The sequence below is a fragment of the Canis aureus genome, chromosome 10 (assembly GCF_053574225.1).
Source record: "Canis aureus isolate CA01 chromosome 10, VMU_Caureus_v.1.0, whole genome shotgun sequence".
Lineage (NCBI taxonomy): Eukaryota > Metazoa > Chordata > Mammalia > Carnivora > Canidae > Canis > Canis aureus.
In genome coordinates, this window is record NC_135620.1 from 58,480,559 (window position 1) to 58,502,050 (window position 21,492).

The window sequence follows — 21,492 nt, forward strand, 5'->3', positions numbered from 1 at the left end:
GAAATGAATAAACATCAAAGCATAACAAAGGTAAATAGCCAGTACTTAGAACTGGTAAATAAACCTGAAAGCTGGTCTTTCAAACACAGCAATTACACAAAAAAGCTTCTAACATATAATTTTTTTTATTTAAATTCAATTTGCCAACATATAGTACATCATTAGTTCAGATGTAGTTTTCAATAATTCATTAGTTGTGTATAACACCCAGCACTCATCACATCACATGCCCTCCTTAATGCCTGTCACCTAATTACCTCAACCCCCACCCTCCTCCCCTCCAGCAACCCTTGGTTTGTTTCTCAGAGTTAAGAGTCTCTCATGATTTGTCTTTTCTCTCTAATTTTTCCCCATTCAGTTTCCCCTCCTTCCTTTATGGTCCCTTGCACTATGTTTTATATTCCCCATACTTCTAATATATAATTAAGAGAAGGAAGATGGAGACGACAGTGGCAGGATCATTTTTGGATATTCCTAAATATCCACATAAAAACAGAGTAACTAGACTGCAAAACCAAAGTCTATAGACAACATTTACAACAAAACTAGGTGATAGGTGTCTTTATGATTCCCTAAATACAAGTGGGTGGGACATATCAATAAAAATCAAGACCTGCTTATCAATGGCATCTGTGCAAGAAAAAATAGTAGCATATGCAGATGGATCTGAGAATAGAAGCACCCTATAGGGGCCAGCAAGTTTTCACTAAAAAATGCAATGGGCCAAATTAAGAGCAGTGGCTAAAAGTGGCAGGGATTTTACTCACTCCAAGATCAGATAAGTACAAAGGAGCCTAAAAGGGATGAAGCAGTCCTACCCCTCTGAAATGGGAGAAATGGGAGAGAGACATTTGCAATGAAAAATTTTCTCTTGATACTACAAGATTGAAAATGTGAAAGAAATGGAACAATTTTAAGGAAAGAGAAATTATTTGAATTGATCCAAGGAGATATAAAAGATTCGAATAGATAGAAAATCATGACATAAATAAAAAATATTATCCAAAAATTACCCTTCCTAAAAATGATGGGCACATATGCTGTGATGGACAAATTCTTTCAGACCTTTAAAAAACAGATTAATTCTCTTTATTTCAAGGTTTGAAAATAAAATAAATAAACCTTAATAAAGTAATCATACACCCAAAAAGCCTATGAAACACAATTATTTATGAACAGAGATACAAATTCTAAATACCTTATTTACAAACCAAATACATTATCATATTAAAAGAACAATAATTCTTATTCAAGTAAGATTTAACCTAAATCTACTAAGGTAATTTATTCTATCAATAGGTCAAGAAAGAAAAGTAATAAGAAAACCATAATGTCAACTTCATAGACGGTAAAATGTCTTAAGAAAATTTCATATCTATTCTTGATAAAAGATTATTCATAAATTTTTAAAAATTCATTCTTAACACAAATAACATTTATCTCACTAATATATACAGCTTCAGGTATTATGAGGAAATAATAGAAACATCTCATTAAATAGAAGAGTAAGTCTTCCTGGTTTTACCACTAACATTCAAAATTATTTTAGAATTCCTTGCCAATTCAATAAATAAAGAAAAAGGAAAAAGAGTTATGGATACTGGAAAGAAAAAAATCATATTTGCTGATTTTGAAATTATCCTCTTAGAAATATGAAAAAATAAAAGTAAAAATGACTAGAGATAATTCTCTCCTCCAAAGTGTTCCTCTAGTTAAAGACAGAAGAAACCAACTGTTTCTGATAAGCAATATAATTATATTTAAAATCAAGATGTACCCCATAAATACCCTTTCTCTCCTCCCCAACACAAATTTATTCTGAGTGCCAGATCGTATTTTAATTAAGGAGAGATTAATTTTTTGATTCTGACTCCATTTTGAAAAGTAAATATCATTGGGGTGCCTGGGTGGCTCAGTCAGTTAAGCATCTGCCTTCAGCTCAGATCATGATCCCAGGGTTCTGGGATGGAGCCCCATGTCAGGCTCCTGGCTCAACAGGGAGCCTGCTTTCCCTCTCCACCTCCTGCTCATTCTATCTCTTCTCTCTCTCAAATAATAAAAATAAAGTCTTAAAAAATTAATTAAATATTATTTGCATTTTTCTTTTCATAAATCAAATACATATGCATTTTAAAAATTTTAAATACAGATAAACAAAAATTAAGAAGTAAAAATTAGGGATCCCTGGGTGGCGCAGCAGTTTGGCGCCTGCCTTTGGCCCAGGGCGCGATCCTGGAGACCCGGGATCGAATCCCACATCGGGCTCCCGGTGCATGGAGCCTGCTTCTCCCTCTGCCTGTGTCTCTGCCTCTCTCTCTCTCTCACTGTGTGCCTATCATAAATAAATTAAAAAAAAAATTAAAAAAAAAAAAAAGAAGTAAAAATTACCCATAAACCACAGAAAACCACCATACTCTGAAATACATACACCACTTATTCTGGTTTATTTACCCATGTTGTATAATTAATCTCTTGCCTATATAAACTTTTATCATATAAAGTTAAAATTTAGTCTTTTGTTTTTCTCATTGTGGTAGGTTGAATAATGGTCCCCAAAGATAAGCTAGGTCCTAATCCCTGGAACCTATGAAATGTTACCTTATACATCAAAAGGGACTTTGCTGGTATGATTAAGTTAAAGATCTTAAAATGGTGAGATCATCTTGGTTTATCCAGATGGGCTCTAAATGTATTCACAACTGTCCTTATAAGATGAAGGCAGAGAAGAAGACACAGAGGGTCCATGGATGTCAACTAACTGACAATGGCAAAATCACTCAGCCTGTGCCATGCCTTTCTTTTTTCACAAAAGGATCCCCAAAAAGAGAAGAAAAAAGATTGCCAAAATGGAATTAGTGTCATGATGAGAAAAATGACATTAAGAGAGTTTCTTGTGATAAGTCCACCCATCCATCTGTCCATCTATTCACCCATCCACTCATCCATCCATCCATCCATCTATCCATCCATCCATCTATCCATCCATCCATCCATCCATTCAACAAATATTTATTTGGTGCCTCATATGTACCAGGCACTGGGACCACCATATAGAACCAGAAAGCCAGATCTCATCTTACTGTTACAATGCAGTGGGAAAGGTGACATCACAATTAATCACAAAATGTATCATTACAAGTTATAATAAAAGCTATGATAAAAGGAAAAGTTTGGATGAGATTATATTGAGGACTCACTTTAGATCGGGGTGGCAGTAGAGGTAGTCAAGAAAAGTTTCTCTTGAGAGGCAGTATTCGTGTTGTCCAGCTGAGGTAAATATGCTAAGGGACTAAAAGAAGACACAGGTATGACTGCAGAAGTAGTCACTAATCCTGAAAAACACAGAGAATATAAGAAGGGAGGGAGGAAAATGTACACATCTCTAAAAGTGGAGGAAATGTGGAGTCTGGAAACTGCAGAACAAAAAGTGAAAAGCTCTGAGTGTGAGAAAAGAAAGAGGCTGTCCTAGTGAGCTCAGGGAGAAGGCAAGCAAAGGAAACTCACGCAAGCACTCACTCCTGTGTAAGTCCACAAGCTCACTCTGAGTCTCTTACTGAGAGACCGAATCTCCTAAGATTTACTGCTGAGTTGGGTATGTTTAAAGCTTTCAGAGCAACTTAGCATCACAAACCCTTCTAGGTTCCTTCCATTTGTTGCCTGTGTCTTCTCTGGCTGAAGGGATTTTCAACTCTACATTTATGGAAGGAACAACAACTTACGTCCTTTTCAAGGGCCATGGTTGTTACGACTTATATCCTCTTACGGCATGGAAAAGAATCATACCGTGGTCTAACCCTACTGGCCCAAGTCAGAACTGCAAGGTGACCCTGACCAATAGATTCCTTCACTTCCTCACAACTTTTATCCTCTCTGCTTCTTTGATATATATATAATTTAAAAGTTTTCTAGTAGCCATATTTTTAGAAGTAAAGAAAAAAAAAAGAAACAAAATGAACTTTAATAACATTTTTCATCTAACCCAATTCTATGGACTAAACATGCCTCCTCAAAAATTCACATATCAAAGCCTAATCCTCATTGTGTTGGTATTTGAAAGGGAGCATTTGGGAGGTACTTAGGTACAAAGGCAGAGCCCGTCATGAATGGGATTAGTCCCTTTATAAAACAGACACCAAGAGCTCCCTTGACCCTTCTGCTATGTGAGATTACAGTGAAGAGACTATCATCTATAAACCAGGAAATGGGCCCTCACCAGACATCAGATCTGCTGGTACTTTGATCTTGGACTTCCAAACCTCCAGAACTGTGATAAATAAATGTTTGCTGTTTATAAATTACTCAGTTTGTCATATTTTATTATAACAGCCTGAGTGGACTAAGGAAATAGATATATCCAAAGTATTTCAACATTAATCAACAAAAAACTGTTAATGAAATATTTCACTATTGCATTCTCTCCCCTCCCCCCTCTTTACTAAGCTTTTGAAATCCAGTGTGCATTTTTCACTAAATGCATGTCTCAATTCATACTGTCCATACTTCAAATCCTCAATAGCCATCTGTGGCTAGAGGTTGCTATACTGGACAGCACAGCTAATACACTGTAACTTACTTTTATGTACTAGAAAATTTTAGAAGTCGAATGTATTAAGATTTTTAAACAAAAGTTTGAAATGGCTTCTTCAAAGCAGTATACTGAAGATCTGGCTCATAGGAAAATGCAGCCCCTCTCATCAAGACAAAGAAAGTCCTCTGATAAACCATGTGATTTCAGGCAGTGCCACTGGATTGTACCATGCCAGGATACTCTACTGCTGTGGTGGAGCCCAAGTAACTGGCCAAGTTTTGATTTTAGGGGTGAGAAGACAAGTCACTCTGACAAAAGCAACCCTAAATACAGTGCCTTGGTGCAAAAAAACTCCACATTACTCACTTCTTTAGCATAATACATTGCAAATGTCAGTCACAAAGCAACTTTTACCTAGACACTCTATATATTAAGTCATCATCAGCTAATAGGGCATTTGTTTCAATTTCTTCATCAGATTATACATTTAATTTTATAGGACAGAATAATAGTACATGGTAATGTGCAGTTTGCAAGTATTTTTCTGTCATTATCTTATTTAATCCTAATATAATCATGCATCCTTGCACTGGGAGAAAAGGACAAGAAAGCAGTAAGTCTTGTTGGGAGTACCAGATCATGAGATATCCCCTAGTTCTAATTAAATGACAGACATATGAACCATCATTAATGCAAGTTTTTTTCCCCCACATATATCAAGATTTCCAAACTAGAGGGAAGAAAAATATTTCTTAGCTCATTAGCATATGTTAACATAAAATAGGTGTTACTAGTTTTTTTCCTGCTAATGTCTAAACAACAACCGTGGTAACCAAAGAGAAAGTTAAAAATAGGTGAAACCTCATTTTTAATAACATTAAAGTTGGAAGTCTCTCTCAGAGAAAGTGGACATTATTGACAGTCATTTTTACTTTCATCAAGACTGTGGTTCTAAAGAATTTAGTCTTATGAAGCAGGTAAGAGTGGAAAGCTTTGTCTGGATGCTATATTCGTGAGCTAGAAGCCCCTGTTTTCTTTCTGTCACCATTTCTCCATCACCTATTATGGGAGTGCTTAGACATTTTGACAAGGGTGTTATTTCACAATGAAACCTTACAAAAGGGAGGAAGAATATTTCAAAAAATATGATGAAAACATCCAAGGTCATTATGCTCCTCATTCCTTTGTACTGAATTTATTTCCTTCTGGTATTTTGCTGTGCACACAAAAAAATTTCAATGTAGAAGAAATTCAAAAGCTCCTCTCTCACCAAAAACATAAAATCTTTAAAAATCATATCTTTCCCCAGTGCCTTGATTTGTTTTAAGAAAAACAGAATCGAATATTTAAAAATTCATTCTAAGGGCATCAGTCATACAAGTCTTATTTAATAAAAATTACGTATGGCAAGTATAGCGCCCACATTTAAGAAGAAGGTCTAGTCAGCACAGAAGAGCTACCATCTCTTAAAATAGTTATCACCATATTCATAAATCATCTCACTAATATCTATACTTTTCCTTTGTGGCTCAGTATATCTGGCCACATATGCACTGCACACACACACATACACACACAATTCTTGATCATACCTTTTGAAAGGTCCTGTTGACTATAGCTTGCGCATGGGAAGTAGTGAGGGACTGCCTAATGAGAGCTTCGCCTGAAAACAGATAGACATGGGGGGGGGGGGTTCAGGACCAGCAATATGCAGGAAAACCCTGCTTATTGTGAAGTGGTAAGCAAAGCAGAGGAGTCAAGCATCCCCAAAGTTAAATTTCAGTGAGTTGCCAAAATGGTATAAATGGAAAGATAGTGCAGGGAACAGGTGTCAAAACAGAATAAAATGAAACAAGCTCAAGAACCAAGTGAGTTAATAATAGTCAGTATGGGAATTAATCTGGTGAGGACGCACAGCCAGTCTGCCATTGTATCTTTTGGGCATGGCTTGTCACTGGGTTGGACTGAGGACACGTCTTTTAGAGCAGTATTTTTCCAAACTGTACTGGGCATAGATTTACCCGAGAAACTTGTTAAAATGTAGAATCTGATCGTTCTGATTCAGTAGGTCTGTTGTCAGGAGGAGACTCTGCATTTCTTACAAGCTCCCAGGTGCTGTTGGTGCTGCTGCTCTTATGGCCACATTCTGAGTAGCAAGGGCAATAATGACAAAGCCAATGATGACTCAGTAGCAACAAACCTTTTGCTGCTTCTGTCTTTGCTCTACATAACTCTAATAGCATTTTTTAAAGCTTTTTAACCAGTGCTCTTTAGGAATCATACATAGGTAAATGGGCCAAGCCTGTACTTGGACAAGTATCAGGATCTCTGCCAGCCAAGAAATACCATGTCACCGAGGAGATCATGATTTATGAAAAACAGAAAAGCAAAAGGAACTTTCTGAACTTCTTCCTGTTTCAGAAGTGGCCCAGGGTACAGACAGTGATATAAAAATGACCAAAGACAAAGCCTGCATGAATCTTGGAAATGGCATGAGAGATCCCACTCTTTAAAGTGGGTTGGCTCAAAATAAATAAATAAATAAAGTGGGTTGGCTCCAAGTTTCTGCTCAATAGCAACTCCAAGAAAAAATGTAAAACAAGAACAAAAAAATTTCCAAGAAGAATGGTAGTCAAGGATCCTGAGTTAAAACCTCCAAACCCAACACCAACATCAAACCCAAATTCATAGAACTGAGAGCTTTTACTTCCAGTATTATCAAAAAACAATGATGCTAAGGTTGCCTGCAACCTAAAAGACTTTAGGAAAGAATTGCCCCTTGTCAAGAAATCATCAAATAATAGTAGTTATTTTATTTTAGCATTTACTGATTCAGGTGAAACATGTGCTCTCTAAGCATTATCTTATTTAATGCTCACAACAAACCTGTGTAGTAACCACTGCTCTTAACCCAGATGAGGGACCAAGTTTCAGAGAGATCAAGTGACCTGCTGAAGGTCATTCAGCTAGTAAGAGGCAAACTAATATTCTAAACCAAGGCTGGTTATATGTCTGCATAAAAATATTTTTTAATTAAAAGACTATATAATTCTAAAGCCAAAATGCAATTAGAAACTATAACCTAAAAAAAAAAAACCTAAAAAAACCCTAAAAAACAAAAAAAAAAAAACAAAAAGAAAAAGAAAAAAGAAACTATAACCTTATCTACCCAAGCTACCTTGTATAGTATTTACAAGGTTCCATGAAGATTAAAGACTTGAAAGTACTTGGAAAATATCAGTAGGAGAGAGAGAGAGAGAGAGGAAAGAAAGAAGAAAGAAAGAAAGAAAGAAAGAAAGAAAGAAAGAAAGAAAGAAAGAAAGAAAGAAAGAAAGAAAGAAAGAAAAGAAAAGAAAAGAAAAGAAAAGAAAGAAAGAAAGAAAGAAAGAAAGAAAGAAAGAAAGAAAGAAAGAAAGGAGAAAGAAAGAAAAGCTGGCAAACAAAGGTACTTTGTAAACTATAAAGGATGAGTTTAGTTGCTGATGTGATTTATCATTCTTAGATCCCAAGATTGTAGAGCCAAGTCAAGGCTGCAAACATAAATCAATCCTTCTTCAAGCTTCAGGAGATAAAAGGACCCCTTTGAACTCTAAACTTCAACTTTTCTTGGCCTTGGTATCACCCTGTGGTAATTTATATAAACGAAGACTAATTGTGAGAAAGATTATTTCTCTTTCCTCAAGGAAATTCTCTGTGTGTCTATCTTTCTGTCTTTCTCTCCCTCTCTCTCTCCCCGCTCTTACCTCCTGTCTTACATACACACACACACAATTAGATCTAAGACTTAACTTCCCCTTCTTATGAAAGCAAAAAACTGAAATCCAGGGAATAGTGATAAGCCCAAGGTCTAACCATACCATAGAAGAGTCAACATTTTAACCATCCATTTGACTCCATACTGTCTCTTTTTGAAAGGGAACTGGAAGCAAGTTTTAGAATAAATCACAGGGACAGAAGGAGCGCATAAGAATAGAATCAATGCTATTGTAATAGTGTTGTATAGTGACAAAGGGCAGCTACGCTTGTGGTGAGCAGAGCATAAGGTATAGAGTTATTGAATCGCTATGTTGTACATCTGAAACTAATGTAACGTTGTGTGTTACACAACTACAATTAAAAAAAGAAAAGGAACTGGGAGCAGGATGGACTATACCTTCCTTCCTGGAAATGTATTATTTTTCATTCATTCATAATTCAACATGTTTATCAGAGCTCAACACTGAGTACTGGGATCACAAAACTGAATGAGACATAGTCCATATTCTCACGAAGCCAAAGTCCAAGACTTTCTCTGTGCCATGCATAGCCTTAGTGACTTTCAGAATACAAAGATAAGTCAAAGCCAGTTTCTATTCTCAAGGAAAGTGGTAAAGAAGAGGACCTGGACCTATAAATGTTTGATTGGGAGACAGGTGCGAGGAGGACGCAAAGAAGACCATGATTTGGGTTTCTTGGGGAAAATAACAATTCTAGCAACATGAGAGATTTGAGAAAAAAAAATCAATGTGCCTAATGGGAGATGTGACTATGGTAGAGACTCCTGGAATTAAATAACCGATGATGGAAAGAGATTTTACATAGCTAATCCAAAGCTGACCATCCTCCCAGCAAAGTATATTTTCTTGGATAGGTGGTTTTTCAAGGCATGTTCTGAGAAATTTCAGGGGTTGGGGCTAAAAGCATTATACTAAAACCAGGCTGCTATTCTGCTGTCATCAATAATTTTTATTATTCATTTTATTAAATGTTTAAGAGAGTACACATGCTGTCTCTCCAAAGTAGAATCAAGCTTCCCATTCATTCTTGGAAGCCCTCTAGGACCTCTTGGGCCATGATTTTTGATTTGTGGAAATTCTTGCTTTGGACTGGTTTCCTAGAAACAACAATATATCCAGAAGAGAGTTCTTCTAAATCCCCCACTCCTTTCCGACCTACCCACATATATAGCTCAAAAGCTTACCCTGAAAACTTTAAGGAAGGAAATTCCAAGCCTCTCTGGTAAAGGATTCTGGATCTTGCCTGATGGGCTGCCACACCTTAAATTTGGTTGAGCCAGGATCCCTCCCCCATGGTTTAAGCTCATTCCTGCTTCACAAGACTTCAATAAAGATAGCTGATCTTAGTCCATCTTTTTTTTAAAGATTTTATTTATTTATTCATGAGAGACACACAGAGAGAGAGGCAGAGACACAGACAGAGGGAGAAGCAGGCAGGCTCCATGCAGGGAACCCAACATGGGACTCGATCCCGGGTCTCCAGGGTGACGATCTGAGCCAAAGGCAGGGGCTAAACTGCTGAGCCACCCAGGCATCCCTTAATCCATCTCTTGATGATTAATCAAGCCTAATACTATGCTCCAAGGAAGATCTAACTTGCTCCTTTTATTCATTTCTTCATCAGCATTCAGTATTTCTGAGCACTTCCTATATGTCAGATCTGTGCTGCCAGAGACCAAAGCAGATACAAAAAAAATCAGACATGGTTCCTGTTTGAATATCTTATCTTCTAATATGGAAACCATGCAGTAAAATAACTCCAGGAACAAAGAGAAAATGCTCAGAGGCATAAGAGAGAAGCATAGACAAAGTGCTCAAGAATTTGAGAAGGAAGGGACATCTGGGTGGTTCGCTGTTTAGCACCTGCCTTGGGCCCAGAGCCTGATCCTGGAGTCCCAAGATCGAGTCCCACGTTGGGCTCCCTGCATGGAGCCTGCTTCTCCCTCTGCCTGTGTCTCTGCCTCTCTCTCTCGGTGTCTCTCATGAATAAATAAATAAAATCTTTAAAAAAAAAAAAAAGAATTTGAGAAGGAAGAGATTACCTTCATTTGGGGGACAAGGGGGCTCATGAGAGGCTTTGTGATGAAATAGCAACTAGTTGGGTATGGAAAGATAAGGAGGTGGACACGTGGATGTGGAGAAGATTAGAAATGGCCAATCCCTTAAGTCAAAAGACAAGACACCAGACTAGATTGGCTGACGGACTTTAAGGGAAAGGTGGAGCCACTAACCGGTGATATATTCAAGGATCTACGCTAGGGAGAGAAAGCTGGTTTTAGCCACACACAGCACAGGGTCTGTGTGAACCCATGAATCTTCTTTTGTTTATATTCAGCCAAGTGAACCTGGATTCAGAAGGAAGATACATTAAAGCTTTCATTTTAGTCTCAGAAGAGGAAGTCACTACCAGGGAGGAATAAAAAGGGTTTATTATAAAGGAGGACGAGAATAACAGATTCACTTTTTTTTTTTAAAAGATTTTATTTATTTACTCATAAGAGACACAGAAAGAGAGGCAGAGACATAGAGAGAGAAGCAGGCTCCCTCTGGGAGTGGGATGCGGGACTTGACCCCAGGATCCTAAGATCATACCCTGAGCCGAAGGCAGACGCTTAACCCCTGAGCCACCCAGGCACCCACAGATTTGTTCTTATATCAAAACTGCATCATGGCATAGACCCTAAAGTTTTATTTACACAGCGACACCAAGAAGGTGTTTGGATAAAATATCTTTTAGAATGAAGTGTTTCTTAGATGTCACACCACGTAACAACATATAGGGAGAATGCCAGCACAGTCAAACAGGGTAGCAAGCAAATCTCCTTAAAAAGTGAATGTCAGGAAATGGTCATTTTCCCCCACTCTTGCCAGGCTGAGTAATGTGCCCGTAAATTTTACACAAGAGCATCTTCGAAAGAGAAAAAAAAAAAACACAGAACAATGAAATTAGGGAAGGGTCTGGCAATCAGATTAAAGACTCATGGGTGAAAAAAAGTCCCCAAAATAAATGTGTTGGAAAACCCATTTTGCTAATCATGCCAAGAGCTAAGCCCCACTTGAACTACTAGAGATGTGTGAACCTCCCTTAATGTCATTTTTTTAAAAGAGTGCACCTAACAAATACAAGTTTCCCTGGGAGAATCACAGTTGTGCAATGGCATTTTTCGTTTGGTTGGTTAAAATGTCTCTTTTGTGTGTCTTCTATTTGTAGAAGGGGCTTCTTTTTGTCAAGATACGGGTATTTTCTCCACCTCATGCAACTCTGTACATACAAAAGGGGGGAAAACACATTTATTTGCAGATAGGATTAAAAATAAAAAATTGTCTTGAACTTGGGTAAATTTGATGGCAAATATTTTAAAACACAGCATAACTTATTAGGAAATATGAACCAAGGATTCTTTTAAAAGTAAATCACTTTCAGAAAACTAACCTTGGCTGCTTTGAAAACAGAGTTGCATTTTCATTCAGCCAACACACCATTTCTGACAAAACAATCCTATCTGGGAAATACTGGTGATCCCCATTGAACTCAACGCAGCTAAATAAGGGTGGTTCAAATTACATTTCCCCCATGGCAGCAGGGCAGCAAAGCACTAATTCAACTTCTCTAATGAAGGATAGTCAGGGCAACAGGTATCTTGTTGGGAGAAAGGTATTCAACAAGGCTATACAAGACCATATAAGTTTATAAACATTGGCATTTGCCTTTCTGTAAGGAAATGGAAACAGAAAATAAGGCCTTTTCATTATATGAACTGGATAAAATGAAAATAGGGAAGAAAAACAGTAAAAGTAACCAGCTCCTACAAAGGATGACAACGTGTATTTTTGTTTGAAAGTACTAGAAAATAAAGGTGTGATCATCAGCAACCAGTATGAATTCCATAGGAGTTCAGAAGGCATGTTTAAAATGATAGTACTTGGGGATGCCTGGGTGGCTCAGCGGTTGAGCGCCTCCCTTCAGCCCAGGGTGTGATTCTGGAGTCCCAGAATCAAGTCCCACATCAGGTTCCCTGCATGGAGCCTGCTTCTCTCTCTGTCTCTCTCTGTGTCTCTCATAAATAAATAAATAAATAAATAAATAAATAAATAAATAAATAAATAAAATCTTAAAAAAATAAATAAAATACTAGTACATACATACCTATCACACACACACATACACACATGCACACAGCAATTTGGCATTTTGAATGCATATGTGTCTTCCCTACTCTTTTCCCTAATAAATGAGTTCATGTAACCAGGAAAAACATAGATCTCAATCCAAAAATGTAATCGGGTAGAGAAGAAGTATCAGGAAAAAAATAATAAAGAAAAAGGATGTCTTGATTTCTTAAACCTTTTAAGGAATCTTAACTCTTACTTTGCACCAAATTATGACTTCAATGAATGTTATGTTGGCATGGGTAGGTAGTGTCCACTTTCCCTGTCTGAGGCCAGCCTAGAGCTGCATTTACTCCCTTCTCCTCATTTTGAATAATTAGAAGAGCCATTGTATTTCAAGCCACTTGAAATGACAACCCTCCAGTTGTGAAGAAACTCTAAAACTGACTCACATAAATTTGCTGGCTTTTCTAGCTCCAAGGAGTATAGATCCACAAACACTTCATCAACAAAGCACAGAGCCTTCCCTGGTGTCCTTCTCTTGACTGCATGCTGGATGCCAGTCTTGCTCTTCTGGTACAATAGGAAAGGAAGATGGAGTTCTCAAGAGGCCCTGAGCATCTACTGACATTGCTGGTTTACCTTATATAGATTCTTTAAGTCTGTAGCAAGTGCCCTTTTGATTAAAAGTACTTCATCTTCTCAGCTTATGTAATTATTTTGGAAAGTTTTTTGATTTTGCAAACCCCAAAAGCACAAAAGTCAGCCTCAGTGGTCTTGGGAGAGAATAAAGTGGTCAAATATAAGGGCTGAGACTTAATTCCTTAACAGCCAGGAAGGCATTAGAAGATGGCAATCGGTGGGGGGGAGGGGGGCGGCACTTGGGTAGCTCAGTCCATTAAGCATCTGGCTCTTGGTTTCAGCTCAGGTCATGATCTCAGGGTCATGAGATGGAGCCCTGCATCAGGCTCTGCACTCAGCACAGAGTCTACTTGAGATTCTCTCTCCCTCTTCATCTGCTCCTTCCTCCTCTCTGAAATAAATAAATAACATCTTTTAAAAAGAAGAAGATGACAATCATACTTGGAATGGAGTAGAACAAGGGCATGCATAAGTTCACCAAGAACAAGACAGAACAGGGCAGCCTGTTCTCAGCAGTTTAGTGCCGCCTTCAGCCTAGGGTGTGATCCTGGAGACCTGGGATCGAGTCCCACATCAGGCTCCCTGCATAGAGCCTGCTTCTCTCTCTGCCTGTGTCTCTGCCTCTCTTTCTCTCTCTCTCATTCTCTTGAATAAATAAATTTAAAAAAATCTTTAAAAGAACAAGACAGAACAAATCTCATCTGCTTTTCTCACACAGAAGACCACAGATATAAAGTTTTATATCCCTCTTAATATTATATCTGATCAAGTATTTCAAAATACACTTATGTGTCAGAAGGAGAAATACAGATTGGTTGATCATATAAGTCTTGGTTAATGCACCAAGATCAACCAGGAAGGATATCTCCATTGGTGCTAAAGACTGTTTAACTAGCCTCAACTTCTAACAGCTCTCTCAGACCCTACAAATGTGGCATCAATCTGGAGGGACAGAGCCCTTATTAGAATTGCAGTGTATTATCTTTCATGGTTACTATATCAATAATACATTTTATGTGCATTGGTATAGAAATGCTACCTGACCTGTTATTTTCCCCTGAGAATTTCTGAGCACTATTTCCCACTGGCTTCTTTGAGGTCCTACCTACTGCAATCCATGTTGCTCTTATATTTAGCATTTTTACTCTCCTCTCCAATATTTAGTTAAAATCCCTCTTGATAGGTAAGTCTCCTACAAAAACAAAACACAAAACAAAAACAGCTATTCTGTCCTAGTCTTTATAAAATATATTCTGTAATAGTAGCCTGAACCACTTTTATAAAGTCAAAAGAAATAGTCAAATATCAGTGATTTCACATAGTTCTACATAGGAAACCAAATCCAGTGTCTTCTGCTAGTAATTCATTGGAAATCATCACAATCTGGGGGGAGAAACTTTAGTCTATATAAGTCTGTGAAGATAATAGAGGATAGCATTTGAAGTAGATGTCACCACTAATGTGAGCTCAGAAAAAATAACAACACTAATTGGACAGAGGTCAATGAGCTTCAAACACATTTTCCTCCTTCTATTTACAATCTGTATTCCTGAAGATGAAGGTTTTCTCTTTCTGCTTGATAGAGTAGAGGCCATTATTTCCCAGTAAACTTGAGGACTTAACATGTAGTAGTATAATGTTGATGATTTTTCTCTGTCCTCAGTTTTTAAAGGCTTCCTATAAATACTCTCTTCCTTAGAATTTAATAGCTGGAAATTCCATTTAGAGCAAAAGTGAAAACGAGTAAAAGTTAATTTAATCATTTCATTTGAGATTATTAATAAAGAAATATTACATGAAATGTATCAAATAGTATTATAAATGAGGTTATGCATAAAATATTTCATATTTGTGAACAAAAGTAACTTTGCAATCTAGAAAAGTATTTTATTAATTTAGTTGATTTTAGAAAATATAACCCTGCTTTCCTCCAAAGAGAAGTATTTTTATAAACTTTAAAAAATATTTATTTATCTTAAGTCTAGATTATAGTTGTTATATTCTATCTCACAAGTCTGAATTTTAATTCCTGACACTCTATCAATGAGCTCCCAAAAGACATACCTGTGTTATTATAGAATGTGCCTTCCATGAAATATATCAAATATAATTTGCCCCCAATTAAAAAGAAAAAGAATTATGGCCAGATGGAATAAAACGTAAATATCCAAAATGCTAACCTATTTATAATATATGACCAATTAGAAAGATGGGAAAAGGGAACTGAGAACATGTTGCCAAAAAGAAATATGACTAAAGGGAGATTTTGATAATTTTTGTTACGTTTCTTAATTTGATAATTTTCATTGTTTCTGGACATTGAAAAACTATGAAAGCACAATTTAATGAACCTGTAGAAAAATTGGGATGAAGAGATGGGAGATAGTGAGTGGATATCTATTTTATTCCTAGAATGTCCTATGGTCAGTTTTTAAAATAGCAAAATATTTTCGAGGCATGGGATGCTAAAAATTTGAACACAGAAACCAATGAGGATTTCTACAGGCCTGAATTCTCTTCAACTTTCCTTTCTCATCTTTGTATCTAAGAATCTGGGACTTTAGCAGAACAGTTCATTGTGGGGGAAAAGAATGAATGTGAAGAGAAGCAAAATTATGACAGTTAATCTCCAGCCATGTATTCATTTTAGGCAGGTATTATTTCATCTTGCCTAGTTCTGTAAAATTTACTCATAAAAGTCCCCAGCTCTCACCAAAACAGTCAGGACATGATGGAAGAACTCTTTTTTTTGAGTTTGTGACTCATACAGTTAAAACTTCACTTGCATTATCAGAGTTTCGGTTTTAAGTTCCCTTTATTATGCCCCCTGAGGATGTAGTAATTTAGACGTTATCTAGACATTTTAGGTAGAAGAAATAGATATTGAACAGAATAATCCGTATTAGCTATGGGTAGAAATAGAAATTACCATATAAATTATTTACCTGCCTGGTTGAATTTGTCTGCACTTAACTAAACAAGCCAACTGTGGGCAAGACACAATGCTAGGAGATTCTAAGGGTTTTTTTAAAAAGAGCATTTATCTATTTGCTTTATTCTTGCCTCATTTCACAATGTAAACACAAAGAGATGCTTGCAGTCAAATTGGGAAAATATAAGTTAAAAATAAAAGAAGACAAAGTTAAAAAAAAAAAAAAAGAGGTATAGGCCAGGGAAAGAGAAGCTCAGATAGGTAAGCCAAATGACCTCACACAGACTACAGAGTTTACTCCAAACTTCTAGAACGTCATGGCAAAAGAGCATTATTCTTATTTGTATGCTGAAATGTAGCTATCCATCTAGAGAAGGAAACTTTTTTTAATCACTTACCCCTAAAATAATTATCTCTAAATTGAGGAATGTGGTGTAATGCCCTTAACCATGGTGCTAATTATTTTCTATTTGTCTCTGCCCCCAACTCGCTCTCTGCCTTTCTCTCTGCTCTGTGCACAGGAGACTCACCCCACAGACTGTCTCTCCCAGTCTTCTTCCTGGTTGGCTCCAGGTTGCGTTCAGCTGTAGACTGGCAGTCAGAAGAGGATAAAGGTTGAAGAATCCCTTCCCTGCTTCTATCTGCTTTGATCACATTTCTGTTAGAGACTGCCTGTCTTCAGGACTGCAGCTCTTTCAGGTAATTGTCCTGATGACTCCAATAACCCATCAGCTCATAATGGTAAGAGCTTCCCACTGTGTTAAACTCTGGCTGCCTCAACATTTTTTGTTAGTTCTCTAAATTCTTATCCACACCTTGCTGTCCTTGAAGACTCTTCCTTTGAAGCAATGGTCATGGCTTTCCTACCAGAACCCTGATTGATACAGATGAAATGTGTATTTCAAAAGCCTCCTTCTCAAAAGAAAGGTCAGAGCATAACAATTGCCCTCAAATACATCTTAGTCATAACATCTCTATAAGAGTCAAGAAATTATTGTTCACGTATACCAAAACTAACAGTCTAGAACAGCACTATTCAATAAAACTTTCTGATGTAATGGGAATGTTTTATATCAGTGCTGCTCAATACAATAGCCATTAACTCTGTGGCTATAGAACTTCTGAAATGTGGCTAATGAAACTAAAAAACTGAATTTTAAAGTTTATTTCACTTTAATTAATTTACATTTAGATAGCCACATGTGGCTACACTATTGCAGAGCACAGGTTTGTATGAACTCAAGGACAAAACCTAGAGACTATCCAAATATAAGGTACAAAATTAAGTACCATCCCTGCTGATCAAAAGCCTATAGTTGGTAATGATGACTACAATATGAGGAAAATTAAAGTCAGTATCATCAAAAGGATATAAAATCTAAAAGAGGAAAAGTTCATACCAAATCACAGGTATCAAGAAAATCTTCACAGAGGATTTTGTGATGAGTTTGGACAACTGAATAGATTGTATCAGCTTTCTATTTCTTTTTTTTTTTTTTAAGATTTTATTTATTTATTCATGAGAGACAGAGAGAGAGAGAGTTAGCTTTCTATTTCTACTAATAAACTACCACTAACTTAGTGGCTTTAATACAACACAAATTTATTATCTTACCGTTCTGTAAATTAGAGGTCCAACATAGGTCTCCCTTGGCTAAAATCAGAGTATCAGCAGGACTACATTCCTTTCTGGAGGCTGTAGGGGCAAATCCATTCCCTTGCTTTTTCATTGCTAGAGACCACAAACATTCCTTGGCTCTGGGGCCTTCATTCATGCTTCGAGGCCACAATGTTTCAGCTCTTCCTGCCTTTCTTCCATAGAAGAAATATCCCTTCTGACCATAATCACAAAAGGTTCTCAGTTTTAGAGGACCCCCGTTATTACATTAGGTCCACCCAGATAATCTAGGATAATCTCCCCATCTCAAGATTGTTGACTTAACCACATCTGCAAAATCCCATTTGTCATATTTACCGGTTCCAGAGATTAGATTATGCATATATTTTGAGGGCCAGTACCCTGCCTACCAAAGATTTTCTACAGCAAGAGTTTAGAGATGAAAACAAAGGGATTCTAGGAGGAGATGCAGGGCAAGAACAAGGCAGACCAACAAAAATTGACAATATAATCCCTAGAATCTGTGAACCAGTTCACTTGATTAACCAGCATCCTCCCTTCCTTCTATAATCTCTATTGTAACACCCGCTGAATGCTCAGGGCAGTAGGCTATCCTGAAACATCTGTTCACACCTACTTCCGCCAGATGAGTTGTATGCCTACCAAGAGCCAGCTGTATTTCTTGCCAAACCTATTTAGGCCAGATGTATTTATCATTGTAACATATAATTTAATTAAATAGTACATAAACCAATATGATGTGAAAAGAGAGTTGTTGATTCCATGCAAATTAAGTTGAATGTTTTGGAAGGACCCCTTATAGGTAAGATGCTAAAAACTTTTGCTAACAATTTAGATATGACCAAGAGAACCACAAAGATTATGGAGAAAAGAGTAAAAATTTAAAAAAGGTCCATAACCAGATTGTCCTTAACTAGGTTTACTATACTATGCATTATGAGTTAGTTTATACAAGAAATATTATAAAGAACTTCAGTCAAATGACTCACACTTAAAGAAATGCCCTATCTTGAGGCATTGGGGTGGCTCAGTGGGTTAAGTGTCTGACTTTTGATTTCAGCTCAGGTCATGATCTTAGGGTTGTAAGACTGAGCCCCAGTTTGGCTCCATTGGCTCCACACCTAGCTCGCTCGCTCTCTCAAAAAAAAAAAAAAAAAGAAAGAAAGAAAAGAAATGTCATATCCCTTCCTCATATGAATGTACAATGTATCTTCTAAATATAAAAATGTTTAAGATTTATGTAAGTTTTATACTTTTTTTTTTTTAGAGAGAGAGTGTGTAGTGGGGGAGGGGAGGGCAGAGGGAAAGGGAGAGAAAGAATCCCAAGCAGGCTTCATTCTCAGCTTGGAGTCTGACAGGGGGCCAATCTCACCACCCTGAGATCAAGATCAGGGCCAAGATCAAGAGCCACATGCTTAACCCATGGAGCTACCAGGCGCCCCTCGGTTTATACTTTTTTATAATGTCCTTCTTTCAGTGACTTTTCTCAATAAACTAGTTAACTAGACATGTTACAAAAGAGGACTTCTGGTGCATTTGAAAAACAGAGATGGCACAATCGCAGATGAAGGGAGAGTGGGAAGGAGAAAACACCATCAGAAGAGGCCGAGTAGACACGAAGAAGGACCTCCATGTCACACTGAGAAATCTGGATACTGCAACAGGCCTGTTGTTTTTGTTATTTGATAGTAAATGTTGTTGAGCATATCAAAGGACATGCTAAGATCTGCCTTTTATGAGATTAATCAGGCAACTAGCAGGCGGCCAGTCCCCAGAAGTCCGAGTCATTCCTCCCCTAGCAAAGGCCACTGGATTCCTTCCCACAAACTTGAGTCTTGCCCTTGCGCTCTAGACCTGCACTGTCCAATAGGGTAGCCACTAGCCACATGCAGCTATGGAGCACTTAAATGTGGCTAGCCCAAATTGAGATGTGCTATAAATGTAAAATAAACCCAAATTTCACAGACTTAGTATGAGAAAAAGAATGTAAAAATCTGATTAATAATATTTTACTGATCACATGTTAAAACAATAATATTAAATATATATGGGTTAAATAAAATACATGATTGAAATTCACTTCACTTATTTCTGTATACTTTTTAAAAATGTGGCTACTAGAAAATTACTGAAAACTATATGTGTAGCTCACATCTGAGGCCTACATTATATTTTGTTTTTTGGACAGCAAAGCTCTAGTCTTAGATCAGTCCTGGCATGAGATAGAAAGTTTAAACCACCCCATCCCTGAACCCAATGTTTTGGGACTCACATTCCTATTATGGGGGTGTCTAATTTAAAATAGAGTCCCTGTCACAATCTTCTTTCTCCACCTTGAGACATGGTCTGGTTTCCCTGATTTTTGCCTTAAAATGTTTAAGGCTCTTCTTACTTCCCCTCATTCCCAAATCCATGTTTCCTCCCTCTGGTGACTGTTGGCTTCCTCTGGAGAAGCAGAGATTTCTGGAAAGATGATCAACAATAAGGCATTGGATCTGGTGGTTAGGGAATCATCACTGACCTTCAAGACAATGATCATATCAACTGCTTGAGTGGACAGCTGAGCAGTTGTCACAATTGCCATGTCAATGATGTCGTGGGCAAAAAGACCTGAAGAAGAACAAAACAGTGATAACAAAAGCAATTGCAAATCCCTGACCCAGCCTTCCTCTACTGATGCAACTAAGACTTGAAGAATAGAGGGCTTCCTGCCTATTATTTCTTAGTCTGAAGTAGAGTGTTAACCAAGACTACACTTTCAAAAAGCACCCTGTTGGATGGCGAGGGATCACAATAAGGTTAAGAAGAAAAGAGATAAATTTGTAGCACTGAGACTACATTCAGAAATGAGAGTTATGCCCTCAAATTGCCTCACCTTTATGCAAACAAAGTGGAGTATGCCCTGATTTATTTGCCCATCCAGGGAACTGGCCAGATTTTTTTCTAAAACTCTTGAAGGCAGGGATCCCTGGGTGGCTTAGCAGTTTGGCGCCTGCCTTTAGCCCAGGGCGTGATCCTGGAGTCCTGGGATCGAGTCCCGCATTGGGCTCCCAGCATGGAGTCTGCTTCTCCCTCTGCCTGTGTCTCTGCCTCTCTCTCTCTCTCTCTATGAATAAAAAAAAAAAAAATCTTTAAAAAATAAATAAAAATAAATAAATAAAGTAAAATAAAACTCTGGAAGGCAATCTCTGTTTTTGTATTGCCTATGAACATGACCTGGGAGAAAGCATCTGATTCTGTCCTAGAAGTAGCTCTAATTCTCTTGGGCTGCTGGGGAAACTCAATGGAAAATGTTTCAATACATAGGAGCATATGCGTATGAGTATATATACATGTGCCTCTGTTTCATGTGTGTGCTCATGTATTTATGCATGTGAGCATTTTAGTTGATGTAATGCTATAGATACCTAAAACATGGACACACAAGACAAAACAGACTAGTCACTATGAAAATAATGTCAATGAAGTTGGACAGGCATATGTTTCATTTTGTTTTAATTTTTTTTAAGTTCCTACATTGATCTGCATAACATCTTACATTTCATAACTTCTTATAAAAAACTGATTCCTTCTGGGAGTGCCTAAGTGGCTCAGTCCATTAAGCAGCTGACTCTTAGTTTCAGCTCAGGTCATGATCTCAGGGTCCTGTAATGGAGCCCCACGTTGGGCTCTGTGCTCAGTGGAGAGTCTGCTTGAGGATTCTCTTTCCCTCTCCCACTGACCCTCCCCTCCCCTGGCCCTCTCTTTCAAATAAATAAAAATAAATCTTTTTTAAAAATCTGCTTCCTTCTTATTTTTCAGTCTTAACAAAATGCTCAATGACTTTGCTACTGCAGTCTGAAACAATTTAAATTTTTAGCTTTCT

At 37.4% G+C, this 21,492-nt stretch overlaps 1 long non-coding RNA gene across 2 annotated transcripts; it reads right to left on the minus strand.

Annotated features, from left to right (window-relative positions):
• Positions 1–2,334: 2,334 nt before the first annotated feature.
• Positions 2,335–20,726, minus strand: LOC144321763 (uncharacterized). Of its 2 annotated transcripts, none has more exons than XR_013387289.1 (3): positions 20,503–20,726; positions 20,149–20,237; positions 2,335–3,289 (listed from the first exon to the last, which is right to left on the minus strand). It is a non-coding gene; the product is annotated as an uncharacterized LOC144321763 (long non-coding RNA). The 2 variants fall into 2 exon arrangements; XR_013387290.1 differs by lacking the exon at positions 2,335–3,289 and adding an exon at positions 10,720–13,447.
• Between the last annotated feature and the right edge of the window lie 766 nt (positions 20,727–21,492).